The 23775-nt window shown below is 38.0% G+C and overlaps 1 protein-coding gene across 2 annotated transcripts in view; it reads right to left on the minus strand.

Annotated features, from left to right (window-relative positions):
* LOC101742463 (lachesin) overlaps window positions 1–634 on the minus strand; it is a 69391-nt gene extending 68757 nt beyond the window's left edge. Inside the window, exons 1-2 of one of the 2 annotated variants that reach the window (XM_062668645.1) lie at window positions 527–628; window positions 430–456 (exon numbers count right to left, since the gene is read on the minus strand). The gene's annotated coding sequence lies outside the window, so the exon portion shown is untranslated. Of the gene's footprint in view, window positions 1–429 lie in introns of both variants that reach the window. The other variant, XM_012693732.4, reaches the window with a different exon arrangement.
* Window positions 635–23775: the final 23141 nt, after the last annotated feature.

A 23775-nucleotide genomic window follows, 5' to 3' on the forward strand; every position in this document is an offset into this window, starting at 1 on the left:
CTTTCTTTAAAACAAGGGGCTATTATTTTGACTACAAAGCGGTTTTATTAACGCAGCTAATTATTTTTTCCTTTCATCTGAGCTGCTAAGGTAAAGCGATTTCAGAGATACAAACAAGGGATGTCGATATAAATTGAGAGATTCTGTACGAGTAACATCATTGTCGTTCATTTCTTTGTTACGATGATTCAAACTTTACCGTCTGCCGATTAAATGTAATGTTTGCAAAACAGAAACATAAATATTTGAAATTAAATGAGATGCTTATTTTTGTAATGAAAAAATACAACATTAACTTATGACTGTTTGTATTGATATTTTTGTATCTTGGTATTAATTAATTATGTAATTAAAGTTTTTAATAATGTATCATTTTAGCGTGATTGATGGTCCAGGTGGTTAAACAGAATAATTAAACTCAATACTTACAAATTATTCTCGAAAAATTATCCACTTCTAAAAATATCAAATCGTTTGATTATTTAAAAACACAACTAAAAACATTAAATTCGAGTCAAATTTTTACTAGTAAAGTTTTTGTAGAAGTAACGTAGCGGGTGCGCGAGCTACGGCGCTACGCGTCTTCGAACGAATGGCGTAGCGTCCGGCGCGTAGCACGGAGTGAGTCGCACTGAACCACCGAGCTCGGCTGCTCTTGACAAGACAATCTTTGTACATAGTGGTGGTCCTCGACAGACAACAACTTGTGTGCTCTCACACGAATAACCGGCGAAACAAGAGCTTAGTCTTCCGTTCGCTCTTTTAAAACTCGTCACAGTGCTTAGTGCCGGGTTCGGAAATAGATTAACTTAATTACCGGAAAAAATATATACCCTACGGTTTGATTAAATCGTAAGTACAATATTTGAATCGTGAAGATTAATTAAAGGAACGACTGTTTGTTCTACTAAATAATGTATTTATTTATGACAAATTTTTAATTTTAATGGCTTAGAACTGTCTCGGTCCACCTGGCTTTAAACGGATACCAAGTTGCTTCTAAAGCTAAACTAAAGCAGCATGCATTCAAGTTGCTTTAGTTATGAGATCTTTATTAGATTACATTAACAGCTACACTTCAAATCGGAATACTTAACTTATTCATGAGAGAAATAAGGAATGTGTGATGTACTCGAATGAGATTATACCACCAGGTGCTGTTTAAATTCCAGGTTTCCAGGTAAACAAAAATCAATATACACAAGTGTGTTATTCAGTTTTTGTCCCGAATTCTGCGTAGAGCACGCCGTAAGTATAATAGCGTACAAACGTGATACCATTTTGTGAAAATGTTAAAATTACATAAGTTCCCTTCACCTATATGTTAGACGTAATTAGATCCGAGCGCCGTAAGCGAGCTTGCTAAATGCCAAGTAACGCGAGTAACAAACTTGTTAACTAAATTATACGACATTTTCACGTTTCTGCTTTAATAATTAAATTTAATTATTACTCAGACAATAAGCTCTAAACTTTTCCTGAATTTGAGTCATGAAATTCGTGCACGATAATGGAGGAGCAGATATATGTATGTGTGTATATGAAAGCACAGGTTGACGGTAAGCTCCGGACGGCTGTTGGATTTCAATAGCATTGCTAAAAAGCTTTGAATATTTTCTTGTATTAAACAGATAAGAGTGGGCTTGAATGAAACCATCGTACAAGCATTGACGCGAAATGGCTAAAGTGTAGTGTGCACACATCTTGAGTGTCGCTAGAGGGTTCAAGGAACAGGTACTATTTTATTTTCTCAACAAACACATGCAATACATAGTTCCCGCGTGATTTTCACAATCAATAAATAACACTGTATTATGTACATTTATATGAAATTCAGAGTTTATTAATTTGCAGATTCTGTTTTGTTTATTTCTGCCGAAAACCAGTCGTTGGTTCTAGTTTGAAGGGTATGAGCGCGTATCAGCCGTATAAAGGCCCTACCATGGGATAGTGTATAGTAAAATAAAATGTGCAGCGCAAGCGGTTTAACTTATAATAATTTTTAAATTCACATTGAAATATGAGAACACAGTCTTAGGTTAATTAATGTTAGCTTTGTTTTCAGCTCATGTGCATCTTTTGTTTATCAAAACATATTTACTGTGGTCCAACATCGAATGACTTGAATTAAGAAATCTCATTTAACATGTGCATGTGTGAAGTTCATCTTACTGGATCTAAGGATTCCTATTCCAAATAAGTTTGGTCACATTTTTTTAAATAGCTTTTACAAGTAGCCTACGGCCCACCTGTCGTCGTCGACGTCTGCCTACAAGGGCAATAAAAAAAAAAGGCGCTGTCTACTGTTGAGGACTCACACTGAACCTAGTTTGAAGCTAATATGCTAACCTAGACTTTACTTTAACCTAGACCTTAATGTGATAGCACTAGGGAAATACCGTGGAGGGGATTTCATTTCACAGCTGGGTGTTACGTGGCAAAACAAGTATCTGAAAATACACTGTCGACGAAATAACGGCTTCAAATAGAATAGGTAAACTCCATGGACTAGATGGTGTCGGGAGGTGCGATGATAAGATTATTGAATTATCTTGAAAAAATCGTCAGAGCACTTCTCATGGAACTTACAGTACAAAACGCAGAGAGCATCGAAGTCCCTCGTAGCTCCCGAAGGTCCAAAGGATCCGTGAGGTTATTGACAATCCGAATTGCCCACTTCTGTAGGATTAAAGTAGCTGGTATTTGGGAGCCCAGAGGAGCAGTACCCCACGCAAGGCCAGATATGTGATCTGTAAAATACAGTCGATTTAAAATCAAAATTTTAGGTCGTGATGTACTTTGCAAGTTGAGTTCGACTCTCGGTCTAAGTTCGGGTTAAAGATATTCTTTATTCTCAAAAGAATTACATAGATTCACTTAAATGAGAACATTAAAATAGTTACAATTACTTCAAATCGTGCAGTACATGACAATAATTTACAGTACCAACATGCGACGCTATGCTATAAACAATTCATTTAACAAAAACTATAAAGATTATTATTTTCTTAAAATGTATAAACAAGGTAGATTACCACAGCAGATCGCCTCGACCAGCCGGCCGGCCGCTCGGTGGCGGGTAGATATTGGCGCCACAAGGAGCTAGTTCGCATGGATGTGGCATTGGTTAAATGTTTGCAGGTTGTTAGTTTCGTTGTTTTTTCATTTCATTGTTTATTATATTTCTTTCCTGTTTATATTTAGGTATAAATATGATGTTATTGTTAAATAAATGAAATTAAATTAATGGAATTGGGTAATTACTTTAAATTGAATTTAGTATTTTTAGTTATTAACGTAGGCTTAAGTAACAATACTATCATTTCCACAGATGTAACTGTCTGAAATAAATGGATATTATTATTATTAACAAATTTATCTTAGAAACTATATTATGGGAACATTTTTTCTTATATAATCATTACATTTATTTTTAAATACATTCAATGACTTGACATTTTTTAAATCTAAAGGCAGCATATTATACAGTTTGACACCCTCAGATGATATATTTCGTTGTCCATAGTTAGTTCTAGATCTGGTAGTGATTAAGTTTTCGGCATTTCGATTACGATAGTTTTGAAGTTCCTTTTTTTTAGTAAACGTCAATTTAGAATGTATCTCCTTGTGTAATATTTTTCTTATTAGTAAACAAGTGCTATAGGTATACAGTTGTTTTACAGACATAAGTTTGGTTTCACTATAGACTTTTGTGGTGGGTGTCAGGTAATCGTAGTGGAATAATAATTTGATTATTTTATTTTGTGTTCGCTGCAATTCCTTTAAGTTCGTGTCAGCAGTGCTACCCCATACCTCAATCAGATATTGAAGATGAGGTTTAACCAACGAATTGTAGATCATGAGAGAGACTCGACGAGGAAAACACTGGGCGGTCCCGCGCAAAGATCCTGTTAAACACGACAATTTATTTTGGATATGTTGAATGTGTGCTTTCCACGTCAAGCCGCTGTCTATAGTTAATCCTAAGTATTTTTCTTCGTTACTATTTCGTAATTTTTCGCCATTTATAGTAAGCGGTGCAAAATCCTGAATAATTTTATTTTTAGGTTTAAAGATTACGTAAGAAGTCTTAGCTGCATTTATAGTCAGCAAATTGTACTGAAACCAATTGTATAATAAATCTAGGTCCTGCTGGGCTCTGGATAATACATCGTGAATGGAGTGTCCGTAGTAAAATAAGCACGTGTCATCAGCATACAGTGTTAGATCACCATGTAGTGCGACTGTCTGTATATTATTAATATAAATTAGGAATAAAAGTGGCCCCAATATGGATCCTTGGGGAACTCCGCAGTTAATAGGGTGAGAATTACTTTGATGATCATCAATTTTCACTATCTGGAGCCTGTTTTCCAAGTAAGACTTAAATATTTCGTAAGCTGAATTGGTCACACCAATGCTCTCTAGTTTTTTCAACAGTAATGGGTGACTGACTGTGTCAAAAGCCTTTTTTAGGTCTATAAACACTCCTAAGACCATGTTTTTCTTATCAATGTTTGTTTTGATAGTAGTAACTAGATCTATCGTTGCTGAAAGTGTATTTAATTTTGGCCTAAACCCGTATTGGCGATCAGAAAGAAAACTGAGTGATGTTAAGTGTTCATTGAGACGATTATAAAGAACTTTTTCGAAAATTTTAGATGGTATGGGTAGAACTGATATGGGACGATAATTGTTAACATCAGATCTAGACCCTGTTTTGAAAATTGGAACGACCTTGGCGATCTTAAGATTATCAGGAAATATACCATCGTTCAAACACTTGTTAATGCATTGAGATAACACGAGAGATACAGCGTTCTTTAAACATTTGAGGGTCTTTGCACTAATACCATCAATCCCCGTACTTGTGTTCGGGTCCAACTTATCAATATGTTTCTCAATTTCATCTGGGGTACATAAATCAAGCTTTTGTAGAACAACATTAGTCACAGAGTTATTTGGTAAGGTATGCGTATGATTTCCATGAAATTTCTGAGGAATTTTATCGGCCAAGGTTGTGCCTACAGTTGAGAAAAACTTGTTAAAATATTCACATATGTGATCTTCTTGTATTATACGACCCTCAGTAGAATGGATCTTCGGAAGCAGACATTTTTTCTTCAGTTTATTTGTTGCTAAGGTGTTGATTAGGCTCCACATCTTTTTCGGTTTTTTGGAACATTTATTGAAAGCATCCAGATAATATTTTCTCTTTGCGCTTTGTATATCCCGCGTTACCTGGTTTCTTTCAGTTTTGAAATTAGCTTTGAGGTCTTCATTATTCGGGTCCTTTTTCAGCTTGTACCACAGTTTATTTCTTCTATTTATTCCATCAGTGATATTTTTTGTTATCCAGTCCTGTTGTGGCAAATTAAGTATTTTCGATTTTGTCTTAGTGTTTTCACGAATATTCTGTTTTATAACATCTTCCAAATGTTTGTATTCATAGTTACTATTGTCTAATTTGCTTGAATCAAATTTTTTATATAGGCTGCTATAGTCTATGGCCTCGTATTTACTCCTTTGTTTTGAAATTACTTGTTGTTTTTTTATTGCGACGTAAATTTGTTTATGATCCGACATACAAGATTCAACAATGGCTAAGTGTACGTTTTTATTCTTTAAATTTGTTGTAACATGATCCAAAATTGTCCTAGTTGTCGACGTTTCTCTTGTACAGTATTCTTCTTCTACTTTATTCAATATTTTATATCCATTTTCGCAAAGCATTTGTTTATACATTTTAGTTTGTTTGTCTTCTTGTAATAGGTCTAGGTTGAAATCCCCGAAAATAATGGTTCGATTTCTGTCATGTAGTTGCTGTTCATAATCGATAAGAAAATCTTCTGTATTTGTGCTTCCTGGCTTGTATACAACTCCAACGTGTAATCCATGTTGCTCAAGATACACCCAAAGATAGTTATTGCCATTGCTGTATTTATCTTCAGTCGTGCTGTGTTTGATATTATTATGGACGTATATAGACACGCCGCCTCCTCTGATGTCGTTACGATAGCTGTAATGATGAGTGTAATTTGGCAAATGTAGTTTCATGGCATCATTTTCAGATTTGATCCAAGTTTCGGTGAGAAGAACAACGTGTACACCCTTATCGATAGACTTCAGGACGCACTTGAGCTCATCAAACTTTCCCGGCTTAACAATGCTGCGTACATTGGCGTAGAGAAAGTTGAGAGATGGGTAGAACGTTTCAATTTGTGAGTAGTCGTTTGTAATCTGGTATGAAATGTTCTCAATTTGTAAGATTCCTATTCTGGTGCTAGATTGTTTGTTGCCGGCGCAGAGTTTTTTGGTAAGGATTCTACTATTGCTGGTTCTCCTTTTACATATTTAATAGAAATATTAGTTTCGCCATTCAAAATTCGATTTTCAAGTTCTTGTTTCAGGATTTTTAAGGTTTCTCTCTGATGTGGAGTTTGATCACTGTATATCTTGACGTTAGCAGCTGTCATGTTATTTCGGTTTCTAAGTATAACTTTAACAGTGTCCTCTGATTTAAAAATAGCTTTAATGGGGCGGATTTTGTCATGTTGATATTTTCCTAGACGGTGTATGTTTTCAGGTTCAGGACAGTTACTTGAGGCCATTTTAGTAAGTTTTATTATTTCTTTTCTGTCATATTCCAATCTTTCTATAGCATTTTCAGAGGTGGCTTCTATGATACCGCATACGATTATATTTTTTGCTCGCTGACTACGTTCTTGACATTCGGCAATCATCTTATTATAGTTCACGTGATTCATGGACGCAGATTCTTGTGTATGCGACGATTTAAACTTAAGTCCTTCCACTTCTTTTTCAAGAAGTTCGATTTTATTTCCCAATATACTGGTAGACGTCATCACGTTTGACACATCCACCTTCAATTTTTCCTGTTCGATGATGATGGATTCAATATTGTTACATATTTTATCAACTTGCCCTTTCATAGCACTGACATCTTGGTGCAATCTGTTTATATTCTCAGTTTGGGCAACACTACTTGACGCCATAAGAGACATCATTTCTGCCATCTGTTTCTTCACATCTAAAATTTCTTCCATGACACATTCGTTGCTATCAGATGACCTTCGTTTGTTTCTAAATGTAATTTTTGGAGTATCAAAATCAGGAGTTACCGATGGGTTTGGTTGAGATCCTCCATACGTTTGAGACACGCCGCCTCCATTCGGTGAGCGTAGTACGCTCATTGTAGATCCGTGGCTCGATTAGTGACTTTGTTGTAAGGTGCACGAAGAGGTCAGGCGAATTTGTAGTCACTGCTTGAACTGTTATGGTCGAAATTGTAATAGTAGTGGTTTTAAAATAAGTTAAATAAATTTTATTTTTCTCGCACTGCACTTCACGGTAAATTGTAATCAAGAGCATATGCTGCTTGAGTTTAAAATGGTTTGTCGGTGAAATGAATGTTTTTGGAAAGATCGCTAACACGTCTGTACTGCACGGATGCACGGATTTTAAGTTAGTATTTTTCTACACATTTTCATGTATTTGTTATGTTTAAAGTATGTAAATTTATTTCCAATTATACAATCCCTACTTGACACATGGGAAACCATAGGAAAAAATCCCATCTTGGGCCTACCAAATACAAATTACAACAATTTGTATTAGTGTGAATTATATTTAGCATTTGAAAAGTGTGCTGGCTACCAATTTTTTATCAAACGTTGTTACTTTTTTTATTACTTCCATTAATTACTTCCATTATTTCATTACTCATCACCCCAATGTTAATCGTATATTGGTTAAACAAAAATACTTCAACATACAGCATCAAACCTATCACGAAGGGCTCTGAATTATGAAGATCTCCGTCAAAAATACATCTACATTTATCCGGGCCGTACATAAAAAACAAGCAAATCACAAAACAAGATAACATTTGCTAGGTCTTCCAGCGCGAATCTCATTTTCAATATGTTTTTATAACTTACAGAGAGGAAATGAGGTGGTGTCGGGGGCGCGCGGCGGTCGCATTGTCATCATAAACCAAGCGGGGCCTCCTTCATAAATCCACACCAAATGTACCTTTATACGCATTATGGAATAAGGCCGAGGATTCTCTTTGCACAATACGTTTAAAGCCAGCAAATAACTAGTATCTCTTTACCGTTTATTGGTTTTCGCGGAATAACCACGTGTGTTCGCTCGCTTCTCACTTCAATGTCGAATAACGAGTTAGAGTTGGTTTACGAATGTAGTTTGCAACTCTAGTGCGTTATTACATGTATAAAGTTGAACAGCAAATAGTCATTCATTCACTTGTATATTGGGATCTGGCAGTGGAGTCGCTCGAGGAGTTTAACCGGAGGCTAGCTCGTGCTATGTACGAGCTGCCCGATGGTGGACCCTACGAGTACCTCCACAACTGGTGGACAACACTTTTACTGGTGGTAGGACCTGTTGGGAGTCCGCACGGGTAGGTACCACCACCCTGCCTATTTCTGCCGTGAAGCAGTAATGCGTTTCGGTTTGAAAGGTGGGGCAGCCGTTGCAACTATACTTGAGACCTAAGAACTGATATCTCAAGGTGAGTGGCACATTTACGTTGTAGATGTCTATGGGCTCCAGTAACCACTTAACACCAGGTACTCTGTGAGGTCGTCCACCCATCTAAGTAATAATAAAAAAAAGACCACCTGATGGTCCCCTGATGACCCCCTGCTATGGTGCAATAGTCGGTTTAACCGGAGTGATATGGGAGCGCTCATTACGAGTGATCCGTGGGACTGAGCTATACCCGCTCGTCGCTTTCCCCACTTTGTTGGGGTGCCCCTCTCAGATGATCCATCCTTCCCACCACAGCCGTGGGTGGATCACTCCCCCTTAAGTAACCGGTGTACGAATCTCACATCCCCCATCCCCCAATTAGCTCATCCCAGCAACATTTCACCCCTGCCCTGAAAGAATCAATGAATTATGTTTATTCTAAAAATGAGCAATTGATTTTCACATTACATGTTTATTTCTTATTTTCAATAAATTTATTCAATAATAATGCCGCAAACAATTTATTACGAATGGAAAGCTGTTGATATATTGATTTGTTTACCAATTTAAATCAACAAAGTTTGTGGTAGCTTAAACTTTGCACCGTTAATATTGACGTAATATTCAGATGCTATTACCGTATACAACTATTAAACTAACAATCCGAGTTAAAACTATAACGAAAGGCTTAATAGGAGTTTTTCCCGTTATTATAACTGAAAACAATCGTCAAAATTGCAACTTTTATTTCAGACGTTCAGCGCTTGAAGGTCTTTAAAACGCTCTGTAGCACAAGGACGAAATGCAAAAATCTTTTCTCGTTCATTTTTCGCCAGTCTCAACATAATAACCTCTTGTTGACTCTGCTGCCCCAAGCACTCCACAAGCAATAAGACAGTAATAAATGTTCAGATCCAAAGAAAAGTACAAAAAGAATATAATAAGTGGATATTGTGAATCGGTACTTGTAAGAGTTCAATATTATTGGTTTTGTTCATGACAGAAGGCTGCGGTTCGATCCGTTTGCGTTTGTCCACTTATCATTATGAGTTTGAAATAAGACTGTATGATGTCATGCTTCGAGTTCTCAAGTACTTTTCAACACAATAAGTATCTCGCATGTGAGTCAATCGAAGCTCTTACTAATTTTAAAGGATCTTCTGTAACTGTAATAACCTCAATCTTTACAAATCGTGTAGTGTTCAAATAAAGGTGAGTATTCGTTTGCATCTACAAATATTTTCAGTGGTGGTAGGACCTCTTGTGAGTCCGCACGGGTAGGTACCACCACCCCGCCTATTACCGCCGTGAAGCAGTAATGCGTTACGGTTCGAAGGGTGGGGTAGCCGTTATAACTATACTGAGATGGGTGGCGCATTTACGTTGTAGATGTCTATAGGTTCCAGTAACCACTTAACACCATATGGGCTGTGAGCTCGTCCATCCATCTAAGCAACAAAAAATATATATATTTAAAGATAAAATTATTGATTTGGGTACGTACGACTTGTCTATAATCGGGTTTGTTACAGCGAAGTCAATCACGTTCATTCTCTTCCGCTTGTAGACTTGTGAGATTCTTGTAAACAATATCGGTATTATGTTATTAACGAAACAGCATAATCGTAGTCATAAACGAGGCAATGAATAAATAATTTTCGAGTTGGCTGAACAGCAAAGGATCTCGGTAGCTTCATTTCGAACGGCGTGGATTATCCATATTATCCCAAAATCTCGGAACGGCAGCCGCTCGCTCAGTACAATGATAGTAGCCCATATAAAATGACTTCAATTTCTGATCGTTCATTTTTTTAAGTTAACTTTAAACTCCAATAATTATAACTTCGTGAACTTTTATCGAGTCAATTTATCATGAAGCTTTATTAAAATTTCCTTCCGCTAGATTGCGTCTGAACCTTATTAATTTGTTTCTTTTAGATAAACGAAAGCTATGTAATGTTTTCAATTTTTATTTTAAGTTCATCGACTGAAATGATTTAACAAGTTTTATGTTTTTTTTTATTGTTTAGATGGGTGGACGAGCTCACAGCTCACTTGGTGTTAAGTGGTTACTGGAGCCCATAGATATCTACAACGTAAACGCACCAACCACCTTGAGATATAAGTTCTAAGGTCTCAAGTATAGTTATAGCGGCTGCCCCACCCTTCAAACCAAAACACATTACTGTTTCACGGCAGAAATAGGCAGGGTGGTACCTACCCGCGCGGACTCACAAGAGGTCCTACCACCAGTATGTAATGTACAGTGTAATTTATTTTTCATGAGTGTTTTTTGTTTTTAAATCATGATATTTCTAATTTGCAAATGTTTATTTACTGAATCGGGAATGGATAAGCTTTATTGTCACCAGGTGAGATGTAACGTGACCAGCGAAAGGCGTTAAGGTAAAACGGGTTTCAAGGGCTTTTTGTCAGTTAATGGAAGTTCTTTGTACGGATGTTCCGAGCGGACGGGCGTACGACTTGAAATCGGATTAGCGATATCGGGCATAGACCGTGATGGAATCGTCCGTCGAGCATTATCTTTCACTGCAGACTATTGAACCATTAACCCAGATTTCTCAGTGATCACCACTAGGTACGCCATTCTTTTCCTTTCACTTAATTATAGCCTAGTAAACATGTAGCTTAATATAAATACACCGACTGTCATTATTACAATAGTTAAAGTAAATTAAAAAAAAAAGATGTGTGGTGTCGTGGGACACCGGATAGGAACGAAGTTCCTTATTATAAAAATATTAATTTTAAGTTCTATTCGAGGTATAAAGGAAATAAAACTGGAGGTTTCGCAACAACCCACGGTCATTAAACGGTCAGTAGCGTCCGAACTTATTGTGTGTTAGTGCATTGCGCAAACGAACGCTCTGAGATCGTGGTCAATGAATGATAAAAAAATATGTTATTTTTGTACGTTCTTACAAAGTTAAGTCGTACACTGTGTGCATTATTAATAAAAATCTTACGTTACGGACGTTTTTTCCCGGTTAGGGTACCCCTCCGCATCGTCCCATAAGGAACTTCCTTCCAAAAGGTTTAATAATAATATTATAAAAGATTTTAAAAAAATTGCGAAATGTACGAAAGTAAAATCCACAATGTTACTTGGCGGCAGTGTTCTGTGAAATTCAAACACTTCATCTCATGTAAATAGTTTTGTTACATTCTCGAAAGTAATATAGCGAGACAATGCAAAATAAAGAGGGCTTGCGTCCGCTTGGGGTCGCAGATAACGGAGCGGCGGCGACAGAATGTTCGGGATAACAGCCTACGCCGAGATGTTTGGATGCAATACTGTCACTAACGGACGGATGGGTATTCTCTGATAACTGCCAAGAACGTTATTGGAATAATACCGCTGAATTCTCGATTGAAATATCACTGGTCAATTTATTAAAGTTGTATCTAGTCTGGCCATAAATATTGTTACATCGAAGGCTTTAATTTTTTTCAACTTTTTTTATATTTTGAATTTGGAACATGTATATTATTTTAAAAACTTCTTTCGATTTTGCGCCATTTTAGATAATTTATTTTTTCTTAATTCACATTAGCTTGCAATCCATCTGATATTAAAGAAGACGTCCAGTGCATTCGTATGGTACCCAGCCGGGTACAATTTTTTCTAAATTTCTTGTATAGTAGAACCATTTGATAGGTCACAGGGATGAGGCCATATAGCAATAATATTAAAATTTTCACTTATGTGTGAAGGCTAGCGATTTGAAGTCGTCGTGGCCTAAAGGATAAGACGTCCAGTGCATTCATGTCGAGCGATGCACCGGTGTTAGAATCTCAGGCGGGTACCAATTTTTCTAAATTTCTTGTATAGTAGAACCATTTGATAGGTCACAGGGATGAGGCCATATAGCAATAATATTAAAATTTTCACTTATGTGTGAAGGCTAGCGATTTGAAGTCGTCGTGGCCTAAAGGATAAGACGTCCAGTGCATTCATGTCGAGCGATGCACCGGTGTTAGAATCTCAGGCGGGTACCAATTTTTCTAATGAAATACGTACTCAACAAATGTTCACGTGTAATAAAAATCAAACCCGCAAAATTATAATTTGCGTAATTACTGGTGGTAGGACCTCTCGTGAGTCCTTACGGGTAGGTACCACCGCCTTGCCTGTTTCTGCCGTGAAGCAGTAATGCGTTTCGGTTTCAAGGGTGGGGCAGCCGTTGTAACTATACTTATATTTGTAGGCAGACGAGCATACGGCCCACCTGATGGTGAGTGGTTACCGTCGCCCATGGACTTCAGCAATGCCAAGGGCAGAGCCAAGCCGCTGCCTACCGCTTAATACTCTCCACTAGCCTCGTTTGAAGAAGGACATGTCATATCGCTCGGGCAACACCGTGGAGGGGAGCTCATTCCATAGCCGGATGGTACGTGGCAAAAAAGATCTCTGGAAACGCACTGTGGATGACCGCAGTGGCTCCAGGTAGTATGGATGAACTCTACTCCGGTGGCGGGCGGTGCGATGGTAAAAACGAGACGTTGGTATCATCTCGAACAATTCCTCAGAGCACTCCCCATGGAACATGCGGTACAAAATACAGAGGGAACCGAAGTCCCTCCGCAGACCCAGAGGCTCCAAACGATCCGTGAGAGAACTATACTGAGACCTTAGAACTTATATCTCAAGGTAGGTGGCGCATTTACGTTGTAGATGTATATTTAACACCAGGTTGGCTGTGAGCTCGTCCACCCATATAAGCAATAAAAAAAGGTAATATTAGTTATTTAGCTATAATGAAACCATTTCACTTTTCAAATAGGTACAGTCTTTTATAGATAGACTAGAACAGTTAGATTTATCTAGATATAGAATATAAGTTTTTTATTTATTTACTAAGTTGATGAACGAGCTCACGGCCTGCAAGGTATTAAGTTTGACACGAGATGGATATCAATCAATTGTAATGTAAAGCGTTAATCCCATCCTTGAAATCAGAATGCATGATTGCTTCATGGAAGTAATATGTCAGATTATGGTACGTATCATTCGGGCTTTGCCTGTAAAACATAATTCCGTGTTCGTTAGTTTGGGCGGATATCATGTAGTTTTCACGAAATACAATTCTAAAATCCTAGAAAAAATGAAGGGAACTACTTAACTGTCCGACGTTTGTGCGGTTAAATGAACGGTATCTATTTCGATCGCTGATCGATTCTTAGACCTATTTCAGGGAATCGTCGAATTCAAGATAGCGATTCTGCTAATAAATTAATTCGATAAAGGCTGATGATGACTATTGAATTATGATGATGACCTTAGATGATTATTTATATAACATTTAAAGGTTATGACCAGTACATCATAAAACCATATTACCTGATACTCTACTGAACTGCTGAAGGCCGAGCCAACTTCTAGTATTGTCTATACTAATATTATAAAGAGGAAAGATTTGTTTGTTTGTTTGTTTCGAATAGGCTCCGAAACTACTGGACCGATTTGAAAAATTCTTTTTCCATTAGAAGCCGACATTGTCCCTGATGAACATAGGCTACTTTTTTTTTTTTTTTTTTATTTTTTTTTTTGGTTTCATGTGTGTTTTAATGTTTCCGAAGCGAAGCGATGGCGGGTCGCTAGTCTATTAATAAAACTGAAAAAAGCATTGTATTTACAACGTTAAATAGACGGAAAAACATGGAGAGTTTACAGCGTGCTCTTAAATAGAAGAAAAAAAATTGAAAGTTTATTTTAACAAATCAATATCAAAGTTCAACTGCATTGAGCATTTGAAATACTTTGTATAGTTACAACAAACAAAAAGTTTTGAATTCATTATTTCATAGCTTATCTTGTTTTTCGAGTTACATGCAATAAAATAAATGTACTAAAACATTAATGAAGTGAATTTGAACGCGCTCGCCGTGGCACGGGAATGCTAAGGGGAATCCAACTAAGATGGATGACGTCATTTTCCCGCTCATTAACCCATTTATTTGGGCAACAGCAGTCAAAATAGTTCTTTGAGATAGGTACTACTTTAATGTGCCTTAATTATTTTTACAAAAATTTCCCTCAAGGCGCGGACACCGTTTGAGGTGCCCATGTACATTTCCCACTTACCGTGGTATATACTTAGTCTGGCCATAAATACTGTTACAATTAAAAATAAAGAAAATATTACATTTGAATTTAGAATCTGTCATTTTTATATGATTGCTCATTGAGTTTTCTCATTTTGGTGCCAATACATTTTACAATATTTTGCGATATTAAAATGGAGTGGGGTGATAAAGAGAACCGAATCGCTGTGATTACACAAAGTAGGTATGGAGCCAAATACAATTTTTAAAACTCTCCATACGCTTGGTATTAGTAAAATGTTTGTGTACCGGGCTATTAATAGGTGCAATGAGACCTCCTCTGTTTGTGACAGAAAAAGATCTGGCCGTCCACGTAGTGTTCGTACGAAAAAGATGGTCAAAGCAGTAAGGGAAAGAGTTCGAAGAAATCCTGTCCGAAAGCAAAAGATTTTATCTCGGGAGATAATGATAGCACCTAGAACCATGTTGCGTATTTTAAAAGATGACTTAGAACTTGCAGCCTATAAGAGACGTACTGGTCATTTCTTAGCTGATAATTTAAAAGAGAATAGGGTGGTAAAATCAAAACTACTACTGAAGCGGTACGCAAAGGGAGGTCATAGAAAAATGTTGTTTACGGATGAGAAATTTTTTACAATTGAACAACATTTTAACTAACAAAATGACCGTATTTATGCTCAAAGCTCTAAGGAAGCTTCTCAATTAGTCGATAGAGTGCAACGTGGGCACTATCCGACTTCAGTGATGGTTTGGTGGGGTATTAGCTATGAAGGAGTGACTGAGCCATACTTTTGTGAAAAAGGTATCAAAACATCGGCACAAGTGTATCGAGATACCATTCTTGAGAAGGTAGTGAAGCCCCTTAACAACACCATGTTCAATAATCAAGAATAGTCCTTCCAGCAAGACTCGGCGCCAGGTCATAAAGCTCGGTCTACGCAGTCTTGGTTGGAAACAAACGTTTCGGACTTCATCAGAGCTGAAGACTATTATGAGATTATGATTTATGGTCAGTTTTAGAGAGTACGGCTTTCTCTAAACGCCATGATAATTTGGAGTCCCTAAAACAATCCGTACGATTGGCAGTGAAAATTTTTCCCATGGAAAGAGTGCGTGCTTTTATTGATAACTGGCCTCAACGTTTAAAGGACTGTATTGCAGCCAATGAAGACCACTTCGAATAAGCTTTAATACTTTAAATTGTTTTATATTTATGTATTAAACTAACACACTGTAAAAGTAATAAGTGTTATTTGCAATATAATGCTTTTATTTTTTATTATAACAGTATTTATGGCCAGACTAAGTATATGGCAATATTTATATATATTAATAAAACTTATATATATGATATAAGATTTATCAAGCTTTGTAATCTGGTTTACGTTAAAAACTGTGTACAGTTGTTGATAGTCCTTAAGGGATGACTTTTTGATTAAATTATCAAAGCCCGATAGGTAAAAAGATACGTTGTATACTATACAATTAATAGAACAAACACCAGGCTTAAACTAAAAATTGATTTTAAAGTACGTCATACGTACGGGAGCCTCTCAAAACATGTATTATATTATTATGTAGTTAACAAAACATCAACAGTCGAATATGATGTCCCGTTAAAAGCATAAGAAGCCTCATATTCAGCATAAAGTAAACACGTATCGTTTTCAATAGGGACTCCGAGTGACCATCGCAGATATGCCTTTTACGGAGCAAACGTTTGAAGAGCACTCAAAGAGAGCTGTTCTATTTGGGGAAATCAAGTTAGAACGATCCGAATCGGCGATGTGCCTTGAGAAAATCGTGAACGGAAACCAGGCGTACATTCGATAATACATTTCATTGATTTACTTAATATCTATAACACGGTATTTAAGTTTTTATTTATTGCATAGATTGGTGGACGAGCTCACAGCCCACCTGGTGTTAAGTGATTACTGGAGGTCATAGACATCCACAACGTAAATGCGCCACCCACCTTGAGATATAAGTTCTAAGGTCTCAAGGGTAGTTACTGTGTAGAGCGTGGACTGTATTTTGTGCTGGTCGCTTCAATAATTATATATATTCAGAGAGAAGGTTATTTTTATTTTATTTTAATGTAATTACAACACGTGCACGTACGACCTGAATTGTTGATTGATTTACAATGACTGTGTTGTCAAAATTATTATTCTATTTCAAAATTCAAAAAATAGTAATAAAAACTTCATGTTTAGAATTGCTCTAAACAGTTACAACGGCTGCCCCACCCTTCAAACCGAAACACATTACTGCTTCACGGCAGAAAATAGGCAGGGTGGTGGTACCCACCCGCGCGGGCTCACAAGAGGTCCTACCACCAGTAATACATTATTACAAAGAAGAGCTATCTAAGGCAAATACGCAAACATTAAATATAATCTTTAGAATGCATCATGTAACTAAATTCAAAATATGATGTGTATGAAATTATAGCGCAACTAAAATAAAAAGTAAAAGAAAAATCGATTGCTTCTCCCGAACACTCCTCTCATTGGTTTTATTTTCTACAATCTACACACCTACTCCTTTATAATTTGAATTGGCACATACGTACAGTATTTTTTGTTGGTTTTTCTTAGAAATAAAGAAATCAAATTATTGGCGAATACGCGTAAAATTAAGTTTAAAAAGATCAAGTATTAATTTTTAATTTTTTAAAGCTTAATACATAGTTACGATTTAAAATTTCAAATGTCTACAAAAGTCTTACTTACCAGTTCAATTTTTATCTATCTTTGACAAATCATCAGCGTGTGAGCTGTACCTATAAACATTAAATTTTATGAATGAATAAATTGAAAGAAGCTCAAATGCGGTACATATAGAATTGATAAATCTTTGAATGATTATCTCCGATAAGATAGGTTAAACTTCTAATATCAATAATAGTATTATTCCATTTTATCGAGGTAAAAGGAAACGTAAGTAGATTGCTAATAACAAGTAGGTACTCTCCAAATAGTCCTTCAGACTTGTAAGATTTCGGATATCGATTTAATCTTCCTTTGTGTCTTACAATCAGAATTAGGTTGGATTTATATGTAACGATTACTAAATTCGAATCTCTCGTATGTATTTGCATGAAATATCGGAATATGCAAGTAGGTGTCAATATCAGGAGTGTTACTAACACGTATCTGAGTGACGGTCTTCTGAAGTGCACTTAAGACGGCGGCGATGGCCGTCTGATGGTTTAGCTATGATATTAAGTCGTGGCTCGCTCCATACACTATACTCTAGACCTATCCTTTATACCATTAACAAGATTAGTCTATAGACGTCTCGTTTTACTAGTACAAAATAATTTAGTTATAGTGCATAAGTACAAATGCTTGTGCCTTATTAAAATTTTGTAGTTAAGAAAAAGACGTTAAAGTAATTAATCACTCAGCCGTTTTCCTTGACTCGAGTGAAATCTATGACTTTACAGAATAATAAATCTTCATCATAAGCGAATAGTCTATTGATAGTGAATCGAACTTAGGGCATTTTGAGACTTGACACAAGGCGATTCGTTTTATCTACATTTAAATTTAAGAATTTCCAAGGTATTTTAATAATACCAGTTGTTGTTTGGAATCAATTTGTTGAAAATCACTTCACAAAGAAGTTTTTCTTTTTTTTTCTTCTTTATATCATTATTAGCAGTACTGATAGAACGAGGTTGTGGCCAAAATGGTATGAAGTGATTACACCGGAGCCGCTAAATATCACAAGATGAATACGGCCACAGACTTTAGGACATCAAGTCGAAGTCTCTATAGTACAACAAACTAGGTACATACTTAGTCACAGAAATACCCTGCGATATCATTAAATCATACAAATACAACTACTTAGCTCAGCCATAATTATTATGGATATTAAATCAAATTGTTTGTCTCTTAATATGAGAAAATACATAACACATTTTAATACTTTAAATTAAACACAAGTACTGATTATAATTTTAGTAACATAGGTTAACCGAAGTAGTATGTCACGTACCTTTTCTCTTCCATGTTTGGTGGTTTATTTCGAGTTGATCGACTCGTCATAGGAAAACAAGTACTTCACCTTCTTTCGAAGATTATGTGAACCCGTCACCCCGATGGAAGTTAAAGACTTGATCAAAGACCTACGTCCTCGCAAGGCTCCCGGTTCCGACGGTATATCTAACCGCGTTATTAAACTTCTACCCGTCCAACTCATCGTGGTGTTGGCATCTATTTTCAATGCCGCTATGGCGAACTGTATCTTTCCCGCGGTGTGGAAAGAAGCGGACGTTATCGGCATACATAAACCCGGTAAACCAAAAAATTATCCGACGAGCTACCGCCCGATTAGCCTCCTCATGTCTCTAGGCAAGCTGTATGAGCGTCTGCTCTACAAGCGCCTCAGAGATTTCGTCTCATCCAAGGGCATTCTCATCGATGAACAATTCGGATTCCGTACAAATCACTCATGCGTTCAACAGGTGCACCGCCTCACGGAGCACATTCTTGTGGGGCTTAATTAATCGACCAAAACCGTTATACACGGGAGCTCTCTTCTTCGACGTCGCAAAAGCGTTCGACAAAGTCTGGCACAATGGTTTGATTTTCAAACTATTCAACATGGGCGTGCCGGATAGTCTCGTGCTCATCATACGGGACTTCTTGTCGAACCGCTCTTTTCGATATCGAGTCGAGGGAACCCGCTCCTCCCCACGACCTCTCACAGCTGGAGTCCCGCAAGGCTCTGTCCTCTCACCCCTCCTATTTAGCTTATTCGTCAACGATATTCCCCGGTCGCCGCCGACCCATTTAGCTTTATTCGCCGACGACACGACTGTTTACTATTCTAGTAGAAATAAGTCCCTAATCGCGAAGAAGCTTCAGAGCGCAGCCCTAGGACAGTGGTTCCGAAAATGGCGCATAGACATCAACCCAGCGAAAAGTACTGTGGTGCTATTTCAGAGGGGAAGCTCCACACGGATTTCCTCCCGGATTAGGAGGAGGAATCTCACACCCCCGATTACTCTCTTTAGACAACCCATACCCTGGGCCAGGAAGGTCAAGTACCTGGGCGTTACCCTGGATGCATCGATGACATTCCGCCCGCATATAAAATCAGTCCGTGACCGTGCCGCATTTATTCTCGGTAGACTCTACCCCATGATCTGTAAGCGAAGTAAAATGTCCCTTCGGAACAAGGTGACACTTTACAAAACTTGCATAAGGCTCGTCATGACTTACGCGAGTGTGGTGTTCGCTCACGCGGCCCGCACACACATAGACACCCTCCAATCCCTACAATCCCGCTTTTGCAGGTTAGCCATCGGGGCTCCGTGGTTCGTGAGGAACGTTGACCTACACGACGACCTGGGCCTCGAATCAATTCGGAAATACATGAAGTCAGCGTCGGAACGATACTTCGATTCGAAATAACCTTTGCATTAGATGCCTTCAGCTCTAATACTAGGGGCAGGCTTAGGGACCCCGGTAACCGTACTCGTCGAACTCGACAAAGAGGTCGACGTGCAACCTAACCCATGCATCAGCCCGCTGAGTTTCTCGCCGGATCTTCTCAGCGGGTCGCGATTCCGATCCGGTAGTAGATTCATTCGCGAAACAATTGCTCTTGAGTTGTTAGGTCTCCTTCGGAGGCGCTCGGGCAGTTGTTAGCAAATCCCACCCCTCTTGGCTGAGCCTTTGCTCGCCCACCTGTCCTGGTGAAACTGGAAAGGCCTTCGGGCCACCAGTAAACTTTCAATCATATAAATAATAGATTATGTGATTATTTCATCATTATCTTTCTTGAACCACGCGTTTTGTTTACCTTTAAATAGATGCACACAAACTATGTTTTTTTTTTCGGGCAGGAGCCAAACCTCTTTCTTGAGGTTTCCGCGCCTAGGAAGCGCGAGGGATTTAAGGGTCTTGTATTATCTCACTCGACGTCCGATTTCCAACCGTGGTCAGAACCCAAGCAGAGTAGGGTTTTCCTGCAATCAACATTAATAACTAGACTCACGGTATCGCGTTGAATTCGACCAATGACGTCTGTCTCCGTGCTACATACAAAACCTATTATTATTACTCCCAATCCATTAACGGCTTTTAGGTACCACAAGTACCGGTCACTGTCCTCGTCGAACCCGTCGCATGCGACGAAAGGCTCGGCGAGCGAATTAACCCATAGACACAGCCCACTGAGTTTCTCGCCGGATCTTCTCAGTGGGTGGCGTTTCCAATCCGGTGGTAGATTCTGCGAAGCACTGCTCTTGCTAGAGCCAGTGTTAGCAACACTTCGGTTAGAGCCCTGTGAGCTCACCTACATGTTAGGGCAAAGCTGAAATAGCCTCTTAAGGCTTTCAGCATAGGTAAGAATTGAAAAAAATATATATTATTTTTCTGTAATTTTCGGTCCAGACCACATCGGTAGACCCGAACAAATAAAGAAATATTCTATCTTTTGGATGAAATAGAAGTGTGGTCTAAATAAAGAGTCCAAAATAACTTATAAAGTGCCAAATTAAATTTTATTCAAAACCAAATTCAACACACAGTAACACCTACATATGTATGTACGTGACGCCTATACCTCCATATAATATTATATTAAGATCCTTCCTTTGTTGGCGGAATACTTGTGGAGCATTAAGGTAATAGTGATCTAGCAAATCACGTTACGCTCGAAGCTATTACGGTCGGTCGTCGCAGGCCTAAGTGTATTACCGGCTATTTATCGTGACATTGAGACCAGTGGCTCATCTGAAGAGTGCCGGTGTCGTCGTGAAAGCGGCGAAACCGAAATTAGTTCTTTAATATGTCTGTTATTGGTCATTATAGTTCACGTATTGATTCGAGATTGACTTACTTGTTACAGGAAATCGATGGATATTAGGTGGTAGCATAAAGCGAAGTGCAGAAGCATTCCCAATTGAACAGCGCTTCTAATGTGCTGAATAATTGGACCGTACTCTCGTGATCGCTGCTGCAACGGCTATAACATTCCACAATACTAATCTCTGGCTATACCCGTCATATTCAACCAATAACTAACAAAAACCAAAGCTTGATGATATTAAAGGCTATTTTTGTGATACTTCATGATAACTTAGTTGTAGCGTCTTTGTATTTTGGAAACCATTGAGCCCTAGGTAGGCGACGAGATTATTATTTTTGCGTAATATGGTTTCTTCCCGTACAGGATTGCTGAAGAGCAAAGATTGCTGAAGTTCTTCACGATCAAGATGTCAAATGGTGATAGAGTTTCTTGTGAACCCGCACAAGCAGGTACCACCAGCCTCCTTCCTCGTTCTGCCGTAAGCGGTAATTCATTCTTTTTGAAGGGTAGGACAACGCAGCAAAAAAAAAAACTGTTACTTCAACTGTATTGGACATAGTAACGTGGGTAGACAATCAATGAGGTGAACCGACGACCTGGTCAAAATAACTGGTAAGAACGGAACACGAAAGGTAAGAGACCAAAAATAATGGAGTGCATGTAAAGAGATCAGCATTCAGTGGACACAGATTGAGGAAGAGAAGATAGAGAGAGAGATTAAAAAAAAACGTCGCGCAAATTGTATTCTTAGTAGTTAACGGATTCGTCCGCCATTAAAAATAAAAGTATTCGAAATGATAATAAATAATTGGACAAATACACTCTACACCTCACACAAACTTATCCATCATGCATATAAAGCCCAAAATACTTGCTCTAACTGCATACATGTGAATTCATCCTCACAATGTCAGGAATCGTGACAGTGGATCATCAAGCTCTGAATACACACGTTATTGGAATGCATTTCTGCTCAACGGAGCGGACGCTTCTGCTGACTTCAGAATTAGGTAGGTGAATGATGTCGTACTCATTGAAACCAATAGATTTAGTGAAAAATATAGCGTGCGAAAAAGAAATAAATCGCCTAACAAAATTCTGGAATATACAATCTTTCAAAAGTTTTTATGAGCGATTCTCTGTTCTGTTCTGACACAATGGTGTGACGTCAATGTCAGGTTTAAAATAAAAGTCTTAATTTATTGTCGACACTACTGCATTAGGAACAACAGTGCTGATCTATAATGCGGACTGAAATCTAAAACGCATTAAACCGTAGCACGAACACAATTCGGGTGCATAATTGAAATTTTAGGTGCATGTTCGAACTTCGTTTGTTTTGTCGAACCTGTCCATAGAGTGAGGCCGTAGCCATCGTACAACACAAGATATTTATTTGACAGATGCCTAATTGTCGCTTACGACATTTTCAAGATAAGCTTGCAAATATACAAGCTTCGAACAAGAACATTTGGACGGTCGATCTACCGATCAATTTCACCTGCTCGGTGGAAGTTCTTCCCTTTATCATTAACTCCTAAATAGAGCATCACCGATCGTTCTTAATGAATAATATATTTAGAACGAACTTCTTATATTCTTTTTTTTTTTCCTACCTAAGATGGTAGCCTTGAGAGGCTATTCCAGCGTAACCTTAACTAGTAGGTGACCTCACGGCGCTCAAACCTGACGACGTTGCTAACACGAACTCGTGCTTCGCAGAATCTACCACCGGATCGGAAACGCGACCCACTGAGAAGATCCGGCGAGAAACTTAGTGGGCTGTGTCTGAGGGTCTTATATTCTAATATCTCTTCTATATCGTTCCCTCACTGCTGAGGTTCGCGACCACATGTGACGTTCTTCCACTGTGTTCGATCATGGGTGGCACAGACCACATGGTACAGACTACCACCAAGTGCTTCTCTTACTATTCTAATATGAATTTATCTAAACTGTGAATATGTTTTTACTTTAGAATAATTTAAATGGCTGTATGCCATTTCCAATCACTGAGACTTAGTTCACATAGACGAAGCTATTGATTTATAATAAACGCGTGATCTTCTTCTTGGGTCTAGTTTTTTTTGTCACTGCAATTGAGGAGGCAAGGTCGTGAAACTACTGGATTCAAGTGGTTACCGGAATCTATAGATCGCATCGTGAATGATGCAAGCTCAATGTAAGATCAAAGTCTCAATTGTATTTAGTTGAACAGTTTTTTGAGAGTCATTTACCTTAGAGCCCTGACTTTGAGAATAAGCTAAGGCATTGTATTGTGGCGAGTGAGCAAGTCAACTCGCACATCTCAACACAGCACCGAAATCATACGATTTT

Source organism: Bombyx mori, chromosome 5 (genome assembly GCF_030269925.1).
Source record: "Bombyx mori chromosome 5, ASM3026992v2".
Classification (NCBI taxonomy): Eukaryota; Metazoa; Arthropoda; class Insecta; order Lepidoptera; family Bombycidae; genus Bombyx; species Bombyx mori.